The sequence below is a fragment of the Carassius auratus genome, chromosome 36, assembly GCF_003368295.1.
Source record: "Carassius auratus strain Wakin chromosome 36, ASM336829v1, whole genome shotgun sequence".
NCBI classification, from domain to species: domain Eukaryota; kingdom Metazoa; phylum Chordata; class Actinopteri; order Cypriniformes; family Cyprinidae; genus Carassius; species Carassius auratus.
Window position 1 is genome coordinate 10970979 of NC_039278.1, and position 22085 is coordinate 10993063.

At 37.7% G+C, this 22085-nt stretch overlaps 1 protein-coding gene across 2 annotated transcripts in view; it reads right to left on the reverse strand.

Moving 5' to 3' along the window:
* Positions 1-15980, reverse strand: part of LOC113055232 (forkhead box protein P4-like) — a 122604-nt gene extending 106624 nt beyond the window's left edge. The window contains exon 1 of one of the 2 annotated variants that reach the window (XM_026221352.1): positions 15359-15976. The gene's annotated coding sequence lies outside the window, so the exon portion shown is untranslated. Of the gene's footprint in view, positions 1-15358 lie in introns of both variants that reach the window. The other variant, XM_026221353.1, reaches the window with a different exon arrangement.
* Between the last annotated feature and the right edge of the window lie 6105 nt (positions 15981-22085).

Below are 22085 nucleotides of genomic sequence, written 5' to 3' on the forward strand. Positions count from 1 at the left end.
TGTCACCGAATGACTTAACATGCCAAGCATAACACCTCAATTATAATGTCACAGGTTTCCAGTGAGATCCACAGTAGTGTCAATCCTTCCCCTGAAAATATTCAACAAAGCAGTCAGCGAAACCCAGACGCTTATTTGCATATCTCAGACTGTGTGTAGTTGGACACCTCAGATAGTGGAGGCCATCGCTTTTGCATTTTCCTCCATTTTAATATAGTGTGATAGCCATCGAGAAACAGAGCACTGATTTTACAAGCCCCAATACTGAAGCGCTCCATCAGGCCAGGATCCGACTCTTGTCAAGTGAAACTGTGATAAAGTCAGTTTCTAACTACACCAATCGATGAAAGTAATTTATTTACCTCGGGTAGGCAATTTCAGTTCCGTCTTAAGATGGCTGGGGCGAGAGAAAAAGAGAGAGGAAGAGAGAGAAAGTTTGGCTTGGCAGGGCTTTGTACAACGGCGCCCAAGATTAATATTCCTCTCATGAAACGTTCTCGGACATGTGAGGCGACTCCATAAACCGTGCCGGGGTTAATGCACGGTACTAAATCTACACCAAATCTCAGGCAAAGCGAGACGGGGGAGATGCAGTGCCACTATCATTCCCACCTCTTCCCCTCACCTGACACAATCCGGCAGAACCTTGGAGCGGCAGACGCTACATCAAAACCTCCACCGCACACGTTACGGCTCAATCGGACGGCCTTGTTCGCTTAACCGGTGTGGTCATTAACTTGCCCGTGTAAAATAAAAGGCACATGAATTACACATAATATTCCTACTCAGGTGCTAATGTATATTCATTTCCTTTGTGCTCCAGGCATTTGTTGTGGTTGTAAACCCATCACCAGGAAAGGGTAACCCAAAGGTGAGTATCAGATCATTATAAAAACGAGTGTACGTATGATGTGTGTCAGTGAATGAGAGAGGCTCGTATGGAGAGCATGTGAATTACAGAGGGTGGCAAGTTTCAAAAGAACCATATAATCCTAGCAAGAGCATTAATTCATCACACATCACACTCTTTCCTTTACGTCTCTCATGCGTGAAGAAATCTTTAACCAAGACGCACATTCTTGCATTTCTATTAAAAACAGCTAGCCGTTTAAAGAAACTACAGTACATGAAATCCCTCCCTCTTTCTCGGTTTCTCCACAGCCCTGGATGTCATTTACATGAATCGGATTGCTCTTGCCAACCTCAAGTCAGACCCCATTTATGACGCCCTTTATTTCTGTAAAAGACTAGCAGACTTCCTGACCCCGTATCTTATTTCTCTCTGTGGAGGTTAGTGTGACGGCTAACGCATTCTGAACAGGAGAGGACAAGCTGTATAAGATGGACGATAAATCCGACCTCAAGTTGGTGCTAGGACCTGTTATTAAAAGCGTGTTTAAGTTCGCGTTTGACTGACAGGACGGTTCGGTGTAAAAGGGTTTCTACCACTACAGCTGCTGTGGTTTTGTGGACTTGACAAACATAAACCTTTCTTTTCACTATTGTTTTTTTTCCCTTCTTTTCTGCTGCTCCAACTCCAATAACAATGCTATTTGGGGTGGCTGAAGCAGCTGCGTATTTGTCGTCCCCCACTTTTTCTTCCCCTCCCATTTCTCCATTGTATGTGATTTCAGTGTCTGGGACAACCGGTTTGATCCCCTCTGCGAGGGTATTTTGCCAGTAGCCTTATGTTTCAGAGTCCTGATAGGGATGAGCCCCATCTGGAGGAAAAAAAGGTCTAACGTTCATTACTACTGAGCTATTATTAGGTAACATAAAAAGTAGCTAGAAATGTTCAAAGAAAGTGTGTAATCCTGGCAATAATGAGTCAGTTGAGCTCATGGGAGCTGTAGTTACAATGCCATGTCATTGTTTTCAGTGTATAGTCGACACATTGGTTGGTATCTGAGAAATAGTCCCGTCCCGTCCCGGCCGAGGAGATCTAGTACCGCCGGCAGCATTAATTAACTCCTCATGCCTGTCAGAAATATTAGAGAGCAACGTGTTTAGACACATCAACAGGGCCGTAAAGAGAGAAAGTTGGGCGAAAAACAGAATAACTAAGCTCTACGTGGTCCATTGGTGAACCAGCAGCCAATGAGTCAGTCGCCTTGTTAAAACAAGGAAGGGCTCCGATTTCACCTCCACTTCAAAAGCATAATGCAAAAATCAAAACCTGGTCCCTTTCCAGGAACCATATAATGGTTGAGTGAATCTGGAATATAGTTTTGCAATTAAAAGCAGCGTTTGGGGTGGGTGGGGTGATAAAGTCGCAATATTAAAATATTTTGCACACAGGCACACAGTAAACCCTCACGACTAACACTTTAATCCCACCCACTTTAAAAGCTGTCAATCAAAATTGCCCTCTTTTTCACCTACAGCTCCACCCTTCCTGACGGGCGGGCCAACTTCACAGCTCTACTGTATCCAAAAACAAATCCGCCTGAAACCCGACGCCGTCTGCCACTTAAGACACAGACGGCATGCGGACTCAGAAATGTTCAGGCTGCTTTGCTCATAGTTAGTGTTTCGTACATAAATCGAGCTTGGCCATGGTATCCTGAGCGGGCCCCTGTTTTAACAGTACACAGACTCTAGCCCTCAATTACACTTCTGTGAATACAATCACTGGCCACACCGTTTGACATCATTTCTCAACATTTTAAATGGGATCCTGCACAAATTCAAATAAATGAGCTCTTCAGATGATGACTCCAGCCCTTCCTACTGTTTATCTACTACGGCATCCCTTTTGCCCTCGGTGCCACTCACATCAGTTAGCATGGCTCAACAGTAAGGATAACCTGCTGGCCCTTGGCCAGACTGAAGGAGTTTCGGGCAAGTTAACAAAACTATGTATTAATCTCATCCATCAATTTTTATGCTTTGAAATCTTAAACACTTGGTTTTCTGCAAATTCATGATCTAGCTGGCCAACATTGTTGAGTTTTAGTCAAATAAGCTTATAAATTTGTGATTTTGGAAGCATGAATAAAAATGTCCAAAAAGTACAAATTAAACAAATTTCAATTATTGCATTATACGTCATGCCATTGTTATCCACCAAAATAAACTTTACTTAAATTATGGCTGTATAACCTATAGTTGTATATTAAAATAATAATAATAATAAAATAAATAAATAAAACTTTTGGAAACAAACAAACAAAAACATTTTGTAAGGAAAAAATCTTTATAAAGAGAAAAACATTTTTTACAAGAAAATAACTGGAAAATTTACAAATGCTGTACACCAAGAAAAAATAAAAAATCACAAAAAGCTCTTAAAATATTTTTGTAAAGACAAAAAAAAAGTTACATAAAAATTATTATTATTAATAATATCATTATTATTATTAACAAATGCACTGCTTAAAAAAAATATATGTATAAAAGGTCATCCATGTGTAGTGGGGCTGGTGAAAATTTTGATTGAAAATGGGATTTAAAAAACATAACGTAATGTTCAGCTCCGGTCAGACATTGAAATAAAAAAAATCATCTGGTGCCAAGGAGGAAAGAGTCCTCAGTGTGTGGTCACTTTAAGAAAACTAATGCTCAACAAAAGCAAAGCTATAATTCATACTCGCCTGCCGGACAAAGCCTGGAAAAGCTGGTGGAATGTTTGCGAGCTGCCTGAATACTCCCGGAGAAGCAGGGTTTCTTATTGACGCAACGGCTGAGAAAATAACACTGGCTTGTGTACCGAGCCCATGGTCAAATATCCTTTTATCAGAGAGTCTGCTTATACCCCAAAAGAGATGTAGGGAAAACAGATGACTAGACAGCAAGCTAAACAGAGAGAGAGGAAGTGAGTGAAAGACAGATAAATGAGAGAGCGAGGGGAGACGTAGAGACCTCCTCTGCCGTGTTCTCTCCTTTTCATTTCATTTCCATCCTGTCACTCTTGTGATAAAGTGGCTACATGAGACTATTGAGAGCAAGACAAACTACAGCCCAGGTCACAGCGTGCATCAACAGTCTGCGCCCCCAATACCTCTCCATCTGCTACCGTCCTGAAGCCTGGATCTCTTTCAAGACGAGAAAAAAACTTTCCGTCTTCTATGAACGAAGGGCCATCTGGTATTTTCTGCAGAAGGTTCTTCCCTGGTACAATTTTTTAAACCAATCCAGCCAGGCGTGCGGAGGCCTGTAATAGCTCTGACATGTCCCTGTGCTATGACCTCATCAGACAGTATGCAGAGCCAGGGCACAGAGCGGTGAAATTCCACCAGAAGGTTCCATTCGGCCCATTATGTCATGCGACTATCCCGACACATGTTGGATCGGCATCATACTGGTCCTTGAGAGTGGGCACGGCTGACGACACGCATCGCCAGCCCACTAACATGACAGGTAACGGGGTTTGTAATTGGAGCCGATCGGAACGCCATATGCCACTCATCTCCTAGTGCCAAATCTCCGCCCCCGGCCGCTCCCGCCACCCCTCTGATGCTTGGCACACTCTGGCTCCCACAGAAAAAAAAGCCCTCCACTTCATTAAGAAAGTAAACACAAGTGCTGTCTGAAGTGTCTAATTAGTCCCCTAATTACTCCCTGCTCGTTACTAATGCAAATTAGATTACGCTGCTTAACTTCATCGTGTCCACAACGCCGCTGTTAATTGAGGCCTTTTGAAATTAAATTACTCGCTAATTAGCATATCAAAACCATTAATTCTGTGCCAGAGAGAAAGAGAAAAAAACAACAACAAACGCCAAGTTTTGCTAATGAGTTTAGCTAATTGAATATGTACGTTCAATATTGAGTTTTTGCCAGTCGGGCGCCGTTCAAGCAGCTACTTAGCCACTTGTGCGAGCGAGTTCACAGGGAAAGGAAGCCAGTCCCGTGCCGTTAAAGGCAGCACTCGAATGTTTTGTCAATGTTTTCTTGAGTCGCAGCACGTGGGTAATCCTCGATGAATGAAACAAATACACCTTTGACAGTCTTTGACAGTATTTTTTTTTATTTTTTAATTAAATAAATAAATAAATAATGTATATATGTATTTGTTAAATTTGGAAACAGCTGCCCTAAGGTGAAATTGTCATATCACTAAACATTCAATTAGAAAACAAGCAAAAGATTTGTGAAGGTTTTTTTTTTTTTTATTAAAGCGGCCATTAATACATTTTTCTTTTTTTACAGCCTTTGAGCGGTGAACGGACACATGATAGTCCATTAATTACTAAGACTTGAATGAAGCTTGTATAAATCTCAGAAAATGGCTTTAAGCAGAGAGCTGATTAAACGAGAAGATATATCAATAACCTGTTTGAAAAAGTAATTATTGACAAATGCTACATAAGCTTTTCTCTTTTTCTCAAGTAGAATCAAATGTGAAGATCTCATCAGTTTCATCAAAATTTTCAAACTTTTTACGCAGTCATTTTCTTGTACCTTCAAAGGCAGGCATCCATTCAGAAAGAATAAGCCTTAAGTAAAAGTTCATGCCTTTAATTCATCTAATCTACAGAGGTGAAGAAAGGCTTATGAAATCTCAAGAGTCGTTTTTGCTTTAAATGTAAACCACTACGATTAAATTTAACACTTCTGTTTTCGGCACCAAACCCCCATGCACCCTTCAACCCAATATCCATCCAATATGGAGTTCTGAAAGACTCTATTCAGCGCTCTCAGAGAGTCTTATTTTAATATCATCTCCAACTTCTCATTTGAATACGGATCTACTGGAAGAGGTGTAGAAGAGAAAAGAAACTCAATAGTGAAATTGAGCCACAAAAAAAAAAAAAAATTAAATAAAAAATTAAATAACCATGATAATAAGATGTAAAGATATTATAATTTCTTTACAAGGATGCATTGAAAATGCTGCTCTACAACATTTGGCCTAATTGCCAGAATTACCATATTAACCAGTTACCATTTGAGTAAGATGATTAAAAAATTGATTATTCGTCTGTTTCTTTTAGGAGTTTCTTAATCAAAATCTAACATCCTTGAAAAATTAATTTGAAGCCCCTCTTATCAGTTAATTAAATCTGGTTGGAAGTCATTTTTCTGTGAAGCGTGATTAGACAGCGCACTGTTCTGTACTGTTCAGGCCGCATGACGTTAGAAAACTTTTCAATGTCTCATCAAACATTCAGAAATAAGAAGAATAGAATTTCTTTGAAGGGCTGTCTCTTCTTTCACCCCCCCCCCCCATTTTTTAAACTACGCCTTTCTGATAAATTACACTATACCCAAAAGATCTCTCACCCTCATTAACACATTCTCATTACCAGGCAGGAATATAAGGAAAGAGGATAGAGAAAGAGAGTGTGTGTGCTGGGAGACAGAACAAGAGAATAATACTTCTGCAGGATGGATGACTATATAGAATTATATCCTCATATAATCCAGCAGAGTGTGTGTGTGTGTGTGTGTGTTTGTGTATCTGAGGTGTTTCTGAACTGCTGTCTAAGCTGGAGGTGAACCTTTAGCCAAATTAAAGAAAGAAGAGCAGCCAAAGATACAAATGCGCTTTTCAGACAGAAATAAAAAAATCACAATCTCTCGAGAGAACTCAAAACTTTCCCCTAGAACAGAAATCAAACCGAAATACAATAGAAAAGCGCTTCTTGCATTAAAAAAAAAAGGCTCTTTAGGTTTTTCTGAGTAACTCTAACAGTACGGCATCCCAGAATCCTCAGACAGAAGATCTGAGGGGGGCGATAAGTCATATTTGACAGAGTAAAGCTTAACACATATTTCATTACAGTAAAATACATTGTAATAGCAATATCTTTGGAACGTCTCTGTGGACAAAGTTGTCAAGAAGATAAGACAGTGCATGTCAGAGTCGGGTGAGAAGGAGGCTTCGGCTGGAGAGGCGCGTCGCTCTGAAAGTCAGCCAACACACACGGTGCTAAAACCATTTCACCAGACAACCTTGGGATGAGCTGCTAAGGACAACACATTAATATACCCAGATAAAACAGGTGACGAGACACTAATTCTATTTTTTACTGGAATAGCCACATATATTTTCCTCCGTTTTCCCCTCCCGCTCTCGCATTATGCTCATTCTTTATCTGTAAAATAGGGTGGCCAACTAATCAGAGCATTTATCAAATTCCTCACATTTCAGCGCTTATTTTGGGGGGTTTCCATAGCGCGGAGTACAGAATTTCCAAAGCTTGACTGACCACACACAAACCTGAGTCTTACTGACCACAGCGGTGAATAATAAACCTTGGCTGAGAACTACAAATATGTTTATCGAAGCATTTGAGACCTTAACGGAAGGCTACTCTTCATCCACATCGTCTCCCTCAAGGTGTGAGTGAGGCCACGAGTTTGGCTTCCTACCGGGAGCAGGTCAGTTAGTCTGATTAGGTGTTTATTGGATGATTGGGAGATGCTGATTACTCCACTGAGGGGTTCGGCTTACCGGCAGTCAATCAAGAGCCGCTCTTGTTCCTAATACAGCCACCTCATGGTTTTTTTTTTACTTCTCACAGCTTCCTTCCAAATCTGACCTGTCCAATTTTTTGTAAAGCACATACCATTTTGTTTCAAATACAATTAAACGTTTTGGACAAGAAGAACAGAAAAGTAGGGAGCATGGTTAAGCTGAACATCTCACCTCTTTAATAAAATAAAATAAAAAAAGCCTATTGTCGATCCTTTTAAAAACGAAATCCTGGCATTAATTGGGCCATTTATGAACAGATTTGAACCAAAGTGAAACTAAATCCAAATTATCAAACGCATTGCCTACAGGGTTCAGGCTATATTTTGTACACGTTGTCTTCTCTGGGAATGTTTTATTTTTTGGGGGGTTGTGAGGGACAAGCCACGGCTGTGTTTTAGAAATTAGCCATGGCAAGCTGGTGTGCAGAAAGTGATTGCTCTAAACCGCAGAGCGTTACTGGGAGGGACGGTGGAGGCTCGCACTCCAGACGTCTCAGCCTAATAGCACCCAAGAGATGTGCTGGAAACTTCTCTCTGGCCAGCTTTTTACAAAGGCCCAGCACAAAGCCTCATAAAGGAACTGACTCATCACAGATGTCGAATTCAGCCTAACTCTCCGCTGTAATCATTTCTTCCTTCCCCTTGACTCCAAAACTGGCTGTTTTCTCTATAGGAGAACTATCAGAAGTGAGACCAAAAAGTACTAATGATAAATTATTCATATATATAGAAGCAACTTATTTGTATTAAAAATGTATGTTTTTCTTATCTACAGATTTAAAAAAAAATGTATTCTCTAAGTGTCCGTCTACCTGCAGGAACTGAATTCTTAACCAAACACTTTTTCAAAAGATCACACAAGAAAAAGTCCTTCCTTACAACCTTTTCAAAAACACAGGCGTGGAAATGTCTGAATGTGATCAAATGCCGCATGCAAACTCTTTAAACAAATTTAATCAGGTTTTAATACAAGGAATAGGTTTACATCTGAGGCTTCAGCCTTTCATCCATTCACTATTTTATCTGATAAAAACGGTCGCTTGATTGAAAATAAATGAAGAAAAGATTAGGTATGCTAGCTGCAAAATTAAGCATACAATCCCACCACCTTTCTATTTAGAGCTATCTGCAACTTTTATTATGTAGATTCTTTTAATAAAATCTGGGCATGGGTCATGTCAGTAAAGGTAACTCAAATTGAAAGTGAAAAATCACCATAAAATGCCAAGTCATCCAAATATCACAGCACTGCGATTCCTCTCCATAAAAAAAGCGCATGTGTGTGAAGGAACATGAATTCGGCCATCATTCCTTTTTTAATTAAAGCATTCAGTTCCCTTTCAACGCAAGTTCAAGGATGCCAGGAGACTAATTAATTTGAAAAGGTAAGATGTCTGTGCACAAATGTCTTCTGACACACAGATTTAAAGACTATGGAATAAGAGAGAGGTAAGAAAGAAAGAGTTCAAGAGGTCACACCACTTCAAGTCGACCTGGTGTCATCCGGTGATCAGAATTGAAAACAGACCATGGCTGGAGTTTGCCTTTTTTAGTACGCGGGTGGGTGCAAATATGAAAGCCTGGATAAAGCCTATTAAATAGCTGCAAAGAGGGCATCAATGAAAAATAGCTCAAAAAATAATCCTGGCTTATTTATTTATTTAGCTACAGCTAATTTAGTTCACATAATATCACTATGTAGTCGAAGAGCCGCTATAAAGTACTACAATGTATTAAAGCTATACTAAAGAAGTACAAGACACGCACACGTCATCTTTTTATAAATCTAACATTTTATTTATTTTATTTTTTTAAATGCACACACATATTTATATACATATCTTCCTAAGTACTGGAACCTTTTAATTTAAATTTGGTTATTTTCTACTGTATTGTAAAAGTAAATAATAAAATAAAAAATCCTAAACAGTTTATGCAATAATTATTCACTCCTCTTTGACTTAAATAATTGTAAATGAAAAGTACATTTTATAATATTAAAAAATAAATAACCTTTTCAAAAGCACTTTGTTTATGCTAAACAGAGTACTTTTCCTGACTTCTCCCTTTAGCGCTTCGATGAATGGAGAGTGAGGGGTTGTCTCTGTGTGTGTGTGTGTGTGTGTGTGTGGAGGGGGGTTACTATACAATTATTCTGATAACAGCTGGGGATAATATAGTGGCAGATGTCCCCTGGTCAACAATGCTCACGGACCACAGCCGAGAGCAAAAGGCAACTCTAACCAACGGTTAGCAGCGCTCATCACACAATTCAAGATGGACTAAAAGCAGAAATCTATTTTTATTATTATAGCTATATATTTTCTAAATGCTAAATATATATAAATGCTGTTTTTTAAGAAATGAAATAAATGTAATAACATCCACTTATTAACTTATCAGTACACACTTATCAACATAGTACACCTGCTTAGAATCTAGAAAATATATTTGCTGAACGAAAAAAAATAATACAATAATTTGAAACCAGCATCAAGATTTGGATCATATAAACATACTATACATTTAAAAACGTATACATTAAAAACAAAGAATTTTTTCTGTGTCTTTGAGTCTGTGACCATGTATAAAAACCTAGCATTATTTGACACGTGATGGTTAGTGCTAGACAACGTGCTTTTTCCTGCAGCGAGTGTGTTGCTTCTCGCGCACCTCACCCCCCACCAAGAAAAGACACTTCACCGAAGAGCACCAGAGAAGAGGAAAAAAGACAAGCCCTTACACAACACAAAGAAACACATGGATTTGGGTATTTATAACATGATATCCGTTTTGAAAATGTGACTTCTTTAGAGGTGTTTAAGAAAGTTGTGTAGGAACTCCAGGAGGGGCAGGAGAAAAAGGGGTCTGTATATGTCAATCAAAAACAGAAGGGCGAATCTGATTTTGTTTTACACATGGTTAAAAGATAATTATGTCAGAAGATGTATCCCGTTCGTCCATTTCAAATGCAAATAACTTAAGTAGGCATCCCCTTGTTACCCATTACTAATACCATAAAAGAAACCAACACTTCTCCATGCCGCTGCTACTTTACGGATTAGCGAATGAAAATGAGATGCATTTATATGGTTATTACTTATATGGTCACACATTGGGGAGGGGGATTTATCTAAGCGTACAGTGCAGTGCCAGAAACTCCCTCAGGAACGAACCGCTCACACCTTCGGCAGCTGGGGGTGGATTCGAGTTTTAAACCTGGACTAGGGTTTACCACGGCCGGCAACACTGACAGGAATTCCTCCCGCCATTGCTGCAAGAAAGCCAGGAAGTGCAGGGAGGCATAAAACATCAGAGGTTTTCTCCTGTCCTGTTTAGGCAGAAGTTTTCAGTAATCGTCATGGCTGTTTCGAGAGCTTAGCGTTCGGCGTCACGAGTGGAATTTTATCAGCGATAGAAGTGAGAAACAGTGCTGGGGTTCTCTGGAAAACTTTCCTAAGACGCATTCAAACGAGCCGCAAGCTGTCACTCTGACATCACGTCACATCTTTAGTGACAGTGCCGAAAGTTTGCTCCCATCTCTCCCAAAGAGCTTTACTGATGCGCCTGCTCTCTGCCATTCTCTGATGGACATGATGGCTTGTCAGCGTTACGCTAGGGTTTTTAAAATATACAGCGAGTTGCTTTATAAAGACCTTTGTGTGTGGGGGGGGATGAAGGCTCGAGGGGGGAGACGGCGGACTGAGAGAAAATCCATAACACAAATACAGCTGTCAGCTGGAACGCAAAGTTAGCAGAAGCAGCTTCGGGGGCCGCAGGGAGCAAGTTTATGACTTCAAGTTGCATCCTCCTTTAGATGCTTTCTAAGCTTCAACTATCAATACACAATGCTATTCATCAAACCAACAGGTACTTCCATCAGTTTCGGTCAAAAAAGGCCAGTTGTAAATACCTCTAGCAGTGTGAGTGACCGTGAAGTGCACTAGTTCACTTTTCAGCCGAGTCTGCAGCTCCAAACTGCCAATAATCTCTCCTGCGGTGCTCGGCTGATGGACATAAAGAAGTAATGATCAACGACTCACACTCAAGTACTGTCATTTCCGTCCAGCGAACACCCTGCTTTTCCCTCTACCACATTTCCCCAGCTCATCGGAAATGGGCCCTTCCTCTCTCCGAGCAAACGCTAGGGTCATTCTTTAAGACACTCATCACCTCATAACAGCCTGGCACTCTCCCGAAACCCGGCGTGGAGCCTCCCCACACAGGAATCCTTGTGCGCAAAAACTAAAAAACTGCAAAAAAGAATTTAAAAAAAAGTGCCACTGAGGTCAAAACAAAGAAAAACTGTGCTTAAGAGTTCAAGTGGAGATTTAAATTCACATTGGGAATAAATACACCATAAAAAGACAACGTCTAGCAGCTTCTTAAGCTGCCAGATCGTCAAAACGGCACTTCCATGCAGCGGTCTGGTCTCTCTCAAAGCTGAAACGGTTACCACCAGACCTTTTCGATATCTAACTCGACTAATCAAATCAACATTGTCATCTGGAAAACATCCGTCACTCTGGTCCCTTTATTCTTTATAGTTTTTAATTTATAGATGCTGAAGTTGGTTGAAATTGCTTTAGTGTCCTTTTTTTTTGTGTGTGTAGTTAGCTCCTTTTTCCCCTTTCAAGGCTCAGCGTTTGAGGAGAAAATGACACCACTCTCCAACTAGTAAAAAATGCAGTCCTCACTGTCTAAAAACATGCTTCATTTATTATTCACATACACTGAAAAATGCTCGGCCTCGCCGTCCCACCAAATAACATCTTCAATTAAAACCACATGTTTCATCTATGACTGGTGGTTGGTGCTGGTCAACGCCAGAGCTGATGTGTTCAAAGATGCAAACGAGCGTAAAAATTCCAGCCATCTTTCACACAAACATGTTTCCAAGAGCAGAGTATAGTTAACAAAAAAGAATAATAAATCTGAATCAGTTAGAGATGGATATGTATTGCTCTTCAAAATGCTTTGGTTAAAAATGCACTTGTGTAAAAACTAACATTATTTTTGGAACGGTAAGAGTTTAATGGTTGGAAATGCCATACGCGGGTCTAAGGGACAGTGCTTCACGAGAAGCAGAGTGCTTTGTGTTAAAACACCGGTGATACTGAAAAACTTATTTTTTTACCTCTAAATCACTTGACTGAGGCTCATATGAATTTGAAAAGAGCGCGCGCACACACACATACTAAATGCTTTTTTTGCGCATCATACACTGGCATATATTTGCATTAGCAGAAAACTGGTTGTTTGAATAAAGTTTCAATCGCCAAACGTTCGTAAAATATGCATCACAAAGCAACACGTCTTAATGTACACCTGGCAGCAGGTTAGTCTCAACGTCAGCGTTCAAAACAAACACATTCCAGACCTTGTCTACCCAGAAAAATACCCACAGTGGGCTGAATACAAGTCTGCCATGCAATCCACACATTCATCAAAATAACATATTCAAAAGACCTCCAAAAGAGAGGTGTATAAACATGAAGAACAGCATAAAACAATGACTTATCACGAAACAAGTAATATATATAAATTATAACCTGAACTGTACAGTAGTCTGGTGTCTGCATACAGTGCTAAAACTATCAGCTGAGGTGTAGCTGTTGCCGCTTGCAGCTGCTTGATGGCCATGCAAATAACTAAATTACCCACTTTACTGCCATTTTCATACCCTCTCTGAATGAAATGCCATATTCTTTGTCAACTTCATGAATTATCAGTTTTACTCTAAGCACATAACATCATTAAATCATGCTCCTCAGCTAACACACAAGCAGATCAAATGGAAATTGTATTCATCACATTATGCTCATGTTCTGCATTTCCACGTGCCACATTTCAATTAGGGAATCTGTTTATCATAACAGGCAATATATCAATAAACGGACAGTGTAGGAACAAACAACTACAGCAGAGAGACAAAAAAAAAAAGTTTTAGTTCAACAAAAATAATTTGTCTTTACACACAAATGTATGTAGAAATAAACTGAATATTATTTAATGAAAGCAAGCTGTCATAAAATAAATTCCAAAATCCCTTTTTTTGTGTGTGTGTGTTTTTTAATGGTGTTAGTAATAATAAAGATTAAATAATTAAGAGATCAAACTAACTGAAAATGTCAGAAACACTTTGATCAAAGTAAACCATTTTGCATTCGCCCTCATTGTACAATAAAGAAATTATAATTTTGTGATTTAATATAGATTTGCATTGTGCTGGAAAGGTCAACAGTGAATTAGGCAAAGATTCACCTATACTTTTTTATAAGATTTAAATGAATTGTGTCAAAAGCTCCGTTAAATCAATTCTCCACACCCTGGAGATTATGAGGAAGATGATGATTCATTTGTAATTTTCTTTGACTGATTTAAATATGTAGCCTATTCTTAAAAGCCAAGTACAGAACGAGTGGAAATTAACAGTGTACGTGGGTCAACTACTGAGATGTAGTTTCCTCTAAAGATTCACTTTTAAAGCTCCGGACTCAGTCAAGTTAAAATTGTTGCAAGTTTGTTTTGTGTTAGTTTTGATGTTGCGAGTATCTGAGGCCGAAACACACGCAGCGCTGATTTGATTAAAATATTAATAATCCATCAAGGTTTCAAAAATAAAAGAAAAAGCTAACTGTTAATCCATCTGTGGAAAAAAAAAACCCTCACAAAATAAAGACATTATGTTTTGCATCACTTAAGTTAGTGAACAATATGTCTGTTAATAAGACGAAAACGGACCAATTCAAAATATATAGCCTATTTGTATACTTTTTGTGCAAAGTTAATATTTTTTCATCCGCGTTTGAAAACTTATTTTGCATCTCTACAAACCTTGCTAATGTCACTGTATCTGGCGAAAATTCATGCATCTGAATTCATTGTTATAAATATTCATGCATGCAGTTACTCTTATTTTTATACTTATTTTATTTTATGCGTTGCATTTTCAAGAATTGCCTAACGGTATAATCGACACTAAACAGTATGAATAAACCTCAATACATTTCCTTTATTTATTTTATATGTAGCCTATACATTCCATTATAATAAATGATTTTGTAAAATGCTGTGTCTCATAGGCTATAGGCTAAATTAAAACGTGCAAATCAGCAGTTGTGGATTATTTACCTAAAATCAGATTGGCCTGTTAAAACAATCAACTAGACGGTGAATATCTAAAAATGAAGCCAATTTACATAAAATAAGCGTAATTTAATGTTCTAGTAACTAGAATCTAGTTTACGTGCATGTTTAGATGTTGTTTATTAACTTAACTTGTTTATACGGAGTTTTGTTGCCAAGGCCAAACAATATTCTACATTTCTGTGGAAGAATCATATGGTCTTTGAAAAAAAAAAAAAAAAGTACACAATAACAGAATTATTCCGAATTAGTTTTAATTATCTGTAAAAAGGTATTTTCTCTCTCACTCTCTCTCGTTTTGATCAGATTTCAAAGCAGGTGATATTTTAAAACAAAGTTGCACATGTTCATTGAACTTGTTTTCAATCTTTTTACAAGATCGAGGTTCGGTTTTATCCAAAAACCTTCCACGTTATTAATTACGTATTATATACAGTATATATAAATTTTTTTTTTACCGATATGCCTATATAACTCAAAATCAGTTATTATTCAATGCGTAGAGAATAATATCAGGCTTTCATTTCGGGGTTAAAAGTATCGAGTAAAAAAGTTGCAATGTCTAATCTAGTGTGATAGCCTACCAAAAACTTTAGTTTGCAAAACATCTACGAAAATACACTTGCGCTAATATTTATTTCTATTGATCTGAAGAAGTGTGTGATAACGCGTCCGTAAATTCAATCATTGGATAGCCTACATATTAATATAAAAAAAACGCTTAACCTCGCGAAGAGCAAATAAGAAGTAGAAGGGAAGAAAAAAGAAGTAAAAAGTGGATATGAACCTGTTCGGATATTGTGAAGAACTCTACTTTCACTCTACGGCTGGACCATGTGGATGTGTCCCTCCAGCTCTCGTCAACGTCCCAGTGATTCCAGAAACCTTCAGAAGAGCAACGCAAAAAAAAAAAAAAAAAAAAAAAAAGGAAAAAATCCTGTTCTATGAGTGTCGCCTTCAGACCATTACTTTCAACGACAACTGCCTTTATTAGTCTTCCTTTCCTTTTTTGACTGGCTTCCTCTCTCAGACTGGTCACTCAGTAGGGTGATAAGTGGAAACAATAATCGTGCACTAGCTCAAAGGCTGCATGGTCACAGCGCTCCTCAAAGTTCATGAAGAACAAGCACGCGGCTCTTTACGTCTCCTCGTCGCTTCAGGTCTTCTCTGTTTCTTTCAGTTAGTCACACGGTGAGTTTTCCTAAAGTCCCAATAATACTTCTCGCTGGAGTTTTTGGCATCTCGTCTGTTCCTCGCTCATTCGCAGAGAAATCAGTGTTGAATTACTCCGCTTGTCTCTTGTGTTGGCGATGTGTTAGAGGACAGTTTGGTCTACCGTAATGCGTCGAGAACGGGCGCGCGCGTATCTTCTGCGCTGCAGCCGCTTAAGTAGCACAATACAAGCCTCACGCGCTCCAGGCGCTGATCTCTTCACCTGCGCGCGCATCGCGGGTTTAGTTTGACCAATGTGGCAGCCGACGAGCAACAGATGTTAGGCAAAGGACAGACTCACCATGGGAACCGTTACCTACTCCTCAGGAAATAACAAGTCTGTATTTGCTGCTTGCCATCATTCAGTTATAATTTGGTTTTGTTGTCAGTAATTGTTCTCAACTTAGAATTAAGTGTTCTAAATATTATTCTTATTATTATGATTAATATTAGAATTATTATTTAAACAGTATATCATCATCAATGATATTAGATAGATAAATAGAGATAACAGTGTATAATACAATAAGTTACATATTCATTGTAATATATTTATACTCATGATATAATGATATACTATATATATATATATATATATATATATATATATATATATATATATATATATATATATATATATATATATATATATATATATATAGTGCTCTCATGACCATTTGAGCAGGTTGCTGATTTATTGAAATCACTCCAACTTTTGATGGATGGTCAAGGTGATGCTTCATCAGTAGCTGTCAACTTATCAAAAATATTCAAATATGATTTATTTTATGGTCAGTGGAAACTTTCTCTCAGCAAAAATCATCTTTTACTTGAACCATCAAAAAAGGCAATAATTCACATCGGCACTGGACAATAGGATACGACCCCATTAGTCAAGACATATTCATTAGAAAAATCAATAATCCAAGATGTAGCCATGCTGGCCTAAAATGAAAGCTGCAGGCTCATAAAACAATGCTGACTTCCCTTCTATGTCCTGCCATATGGACCTCAGTGTCTTGGCAGCACACACAAAACAAATTACACTTTAAGATGGTATAGCTTTAGATTTAGAAAAAAAAAAATATTTGTCCACTTTTTAAAGTTACTACTGTGTGTTTAATCACAACACTCTGATAATTAACTTTGCACCCACATTAAAAATAAAAATGAATACACTTTAGAACTACACTGAATAATTTGAGGAACAAAAGAATACGCTTGTTTTTGTGACATATCATCACACAACTCTGTATAATGACATGAGTATGACACAGGTATTACAAGGAGAGGGTGACTTATGAGGACATAATCCATGTCCCCATTTTTCAAAGCGCTTATAAATCATACAGAATGAGTTTTTTTGAGAAAGTAAAAATGCACAAAATTTCCTGTGAGGGTTAGGTGTAGGGTTGGTGAAGGGCCTTAGAATATACAGTTTGTACAGTATAAAAACTATTACACCTACAGTATGGGATGTCCCCACTTTTCACAAAAACAAACGTGTGTGTGTGTATTAAAGACCCCGTCATATTACCACAATTCAACACACACACAAACAGTCAGATTTACAAAACTTGTTTTGCCTCACATGGTCAAGCACGACAAAGACTGAGGTCCAGAAGATAGCCTGTGCCCATGGTAAGACGGACAGAAGGAGATTGGGTCTGCTCACCGTCACGGGGTTAAGATTAAACACTCTTGTGGTTTGACAATCACAGGCTAATGAGGCAGTCATGAAAGGATTACAAAGAACCCATAGGATGACTGACTTTCTAACTAACCTACATACAGTACAGTTCACCTCACACAAGCACACACACACACACACACACACACACACACCTGCAAGCAAGATCACAGCTGGATATATAAGAGAGAGATTCAGAGTTTGAACAAACCCAACAAAGATCAATTTTAACAAATTTCCCTTGGTCTTTCATTAATCATGTGGCATTGTAGGCTCATACACTGAATAAAAAAAATACTGGAATTGCTAGAAAACGTCACAAATAATTGGCAAGTAACATTTAATTAAAAAATGAAAATTTGAAGTATAAAGACTGAAATAGTATTTTCTTGTAAAACATACTTCAATAATCTTTTTTTATATTTTTTTTTATTTTTACAGTGTACATGTATTTTGGTTCATATAATAATCAATAGCATGAATGCACTGAGATCTGCGTTATATATTTTACATCAAATGTCCTATGTGTTAATGTTAATGGGCAAAATGAGCACATTTAAATTGTACTTCCGTTCACACAGACTCGGTAAGCCATTTTGATTAGTATTGTTGTAGCATGCCATCATATGACCACAAGGGCTCAAGATCTGAATGTTTGTTACCTCATCAGTCCCAAAGCTGACATCAAAGCTGAGGATCAAGTCCAAAAGTATCAGCATTACACACTGTTACACTCCCTAAGAACCACCCATGCATACTCACACATACAGACAGTTGGATTAGTTTGTATTTTCACAATTTTTACAATATAAACAGTATTAAAAAATATTGTGTACAGTTTCCTCTCTTCTCTGCTGTATCACCACCAGATCCTGGGCACATGGAAAACAACACATCTATTATCTGTATGTTGTTTGTTTACTCGTTCATCTGTTTGTTATTTTCAGAATGTTTCTCACTCCCGCTCGGCAATGGGATATTCGGTGCTGGTGGTGCTATCTGCGTGTGTCTGTTTGTTTGTTTACTTGTTTGTGCTGATATAATGTCCTTGGGGCCCATAAACAAGAACAACAATGCTTGAAAAACAAAAACAACAACAAAAAGCAAGGACACTGCAAGTGGTCAAGAGCCTTGCAGCCCTTCAGACATATTACAGTTGAAGACAAAGCTGAGTATCTCACTCACTGTAATCTCATAACATTCTCTTTCATGAATGAAAAAATAAAAAAATAAAAACTCTTCAGCACTTTTATCTAGCACTTTCGATTAACATTTAAGAGCAGGCTTTGTGGTTAATCAGGGGTAATAATTATCAAAGTTGACAGGTAATTAAATTAAACATAATTGGCTACAAGAACTGGCTGTACAACATTTTTTCCCACATTATTAAAGAGAAATATGTCAGTTTTCAGAGAGAGAATGACTTAAAAAAAAAAAAAAAAAAAAAGTGTTTAGTCACATTAGAGAAATTGATGATGCTCACAAAGTGAGCACAAAGTGTTAAAACTGATCAAAAAGTATTTAGCATTGGACTTTAGCAATCTATTTAGTCCATAAATTAAGCATTTTAATGGAATATTCTGGGTTCAATGCAAGTTAAGCTCAATTGAAAGCATTTCTTAATCTGTTTTATAATTTGTTTTAAAAATTTGGGAATTATGTGAGCTGTAAATTTGTTTACATAATTGTTAAGTCCTGTTAAGGTTTAAGGCATTATGCTGTCATGGTAATGAAGGTTTAAAATAACTATTCACTTCCTGTACCCAGATTTCACTTTTTTTTTAAGAAAAGGAAAAAAGTTGAAATTAATTTTAATGGTATCAACATTATGCCTCAAGTGCTGTTGATTGAATTCATGTATTGAACCTGAAGTCTAAGCTAACTAAGCTAAAGTTAAGGTCACTTGAGAAATGTGTCAGTGGCCTAAATTGTATTTCAGCAGGCAGTGGAATAGACACACACACACACACACACAGGCCACAGAAGAAATAGGCTGTTAGCTGAGGATGTACAGTAAAGAAGAAAGTTTAGTGTGTGTGTCTACATTTATGTGAAATATATATATATATATATATATATATATATATATATATTAACTGGCAAGAGGGAGTAATGTAGCAAATAAAAAACAACGATAATAAAATAAAATAAAATTATTACTGTTTACAAACATACCCCAAGGTCCTTCATGGCGAAATAAATGTAAAGAGAACCAACTACTCTTGAGACTTGAGATTTGGAAATGGGAGAAAAAAATTCAATAGAGCAGTTTAGCAGTATGAAAACTGTACCTCCAAATACTGTAAGACATTATGATGACAGCTGCAAGCTACTGTTTGTGCCACAAGACAGTGGCAAGTGTATGCAATACAAACTGCACCATTTGATTGGTGAGGAAGATCATAGACACACCAGCATGTTTTCATTAAATCGTCATAAACGTGTTTACAGGCCCAGCTGGCTTCGGTTAGAGGGTGTTAAATAACGCAGTGTGGTATTGTTTACTCCTCCACTGCCGTGTTCTGTCTCTTTTTCTCTCCCAGGTCTTTCCCCCCACACTCGTCTTTTTGTCAACACTGTAACCATTCTCACATAAACCACATGGCCGAGCTGTCTTCGGGGAGTGGTAACTGATCCTAACGGCCTGTGTCATGCGAGGAACTTCATCTTGAATAAAGCTGTCAAAAAAAAAAAAAAAAAAAACTGATCAGTCGGAAAGGAAAAAAGGGACCAGGATGAGGGCGGCTTTTAACGAGCTGTTTTAAGGTGCCGCGTTTTTCATACAGGAAAAAAAAGGGTTCAAATCTAGCCTGGGGCCACTTAGGAGGAGCTGACCAACTCTGCCCGGCTCTGCGCAGCTGTAGCCCAGCCACAGAGGTTCTGCGAGCAGGCTGAAGTGTCACCCGGATCTCATTAGAATAGTGAGGGGGTGACGGGAGAAGCAGAGGGCTGTGGGATTGTGGGATTGTGGGTGGGGGAAAGGAGTTTGCTAAGTTGTCATTCACTGGAGGTGGGGCCTGCGGCGGCACATATGAGGAGAGCTGCCGATTGTACAAAAGGAGGCGGTGTGTCTGAACACACAAACCCTCTACTATCTTCCTCTTGTGCGATCTTGTATCAAAGCAAACAAATGACACGCTGTCTACCTCCCACCTTTTTTTTGGGATCCGGCGTTCACTAAAATGACACTCCATATCTCACCAACTGACGTTATCAATCTGCAGTGTGCCCAAATCTTCCGGCCAAACCTGCAGTTCCCAGAGGAAACCCAGCGGCATTGTCCTTTGTTTGTGAAGAGATCCCACAGGAATCAGCCCTGACTTTTTCACTGTGCGAGCCGAGGAGAGCTGTCGTGCAGGATGCTGGGTTATGATTGGTACTGTCAGCCCGCTCAGATTCGTGCCTTTTTCAGGAGCTGTTAGACAGCGCAGGCCGTGGCATTTCCACTCTCAATGCTGGATTTGATTTCAGTATAAAATACATCTGCCTCCCTGCTCCGGTGTGAAAGACGCATCTGGATCTGATATGAGAGACCACAAGGGGAGCATTTATTGTTGGCTTTTACTTATAGATAGTGTTGACATATTCTTTATTTATCATTTTCTACAAAAGGGGAGAAAAGAATCTTGCCGTTTCCAAATCTTTGACTGTTTCCACTGCACTGACTAAATTAAAGATTGAATCACTTTCCCTATAGGCTACATTAATAATGAGCCATAACTAATAATACAATAATAAATAATAATAAATAACAATAATAAAATGTTCACACCATTTATATTTCAATAATAAAAATATATATTTTTAACTTTAATCAAATCAAATCATTCTAAATAATAATACAAACAAACAACAAATAAACATGGTATAAAATCATATTCATAGATATATAATACATAATTTTATATTATATATAATTATATAATAAAACATATTTTCACCTTTCACTCCATACTATGAAAAATCTAATAATCCAACATACAAAGAAAGAATAAATGAATATTAAAATCACATAAATAAAAATTAATTATTACAAATATAATTATTTATAAAACATAATTATATAAGACATATATTTTTAACTTTAATTCCATTACTAGACCAAATATAATAATCCAAAATTACAAAGTAAGTAAATATTATATAAAATCATGTGAACAAAATGTAATATAATCTATAATCTCTCATAAAATTATATATGGTTATATAAAAATATATATTTCTATAATAAAACATATATTTACAACATTCACTCTTTTACTACTAGGCCAAATCTAATAATACAAAATTACAAACAAACAAATAATGAATGTAATTAAATAAATTCGCATTCATAAAATAAATACAAAATACATACAATTTTACAAAAACCTAATTATCATGTACAGTAGGTTACTATACATTTGGAGTAACTTTTTTCCGTTAAATTACATTAATAAGACTAACTGTTTTGACTGTTTTGTGTAGTAAATGGTGTAATGCAGTTTTTATCATAATGATGAATGAGTGTTTCCTTTCACACAGCACAGCTAATTGTTCGGCCCTTACAAAGATGACCACAAACCACACTGACCAAACTGACTGTCTGTATTATGAAGAAAAACTTTGTACT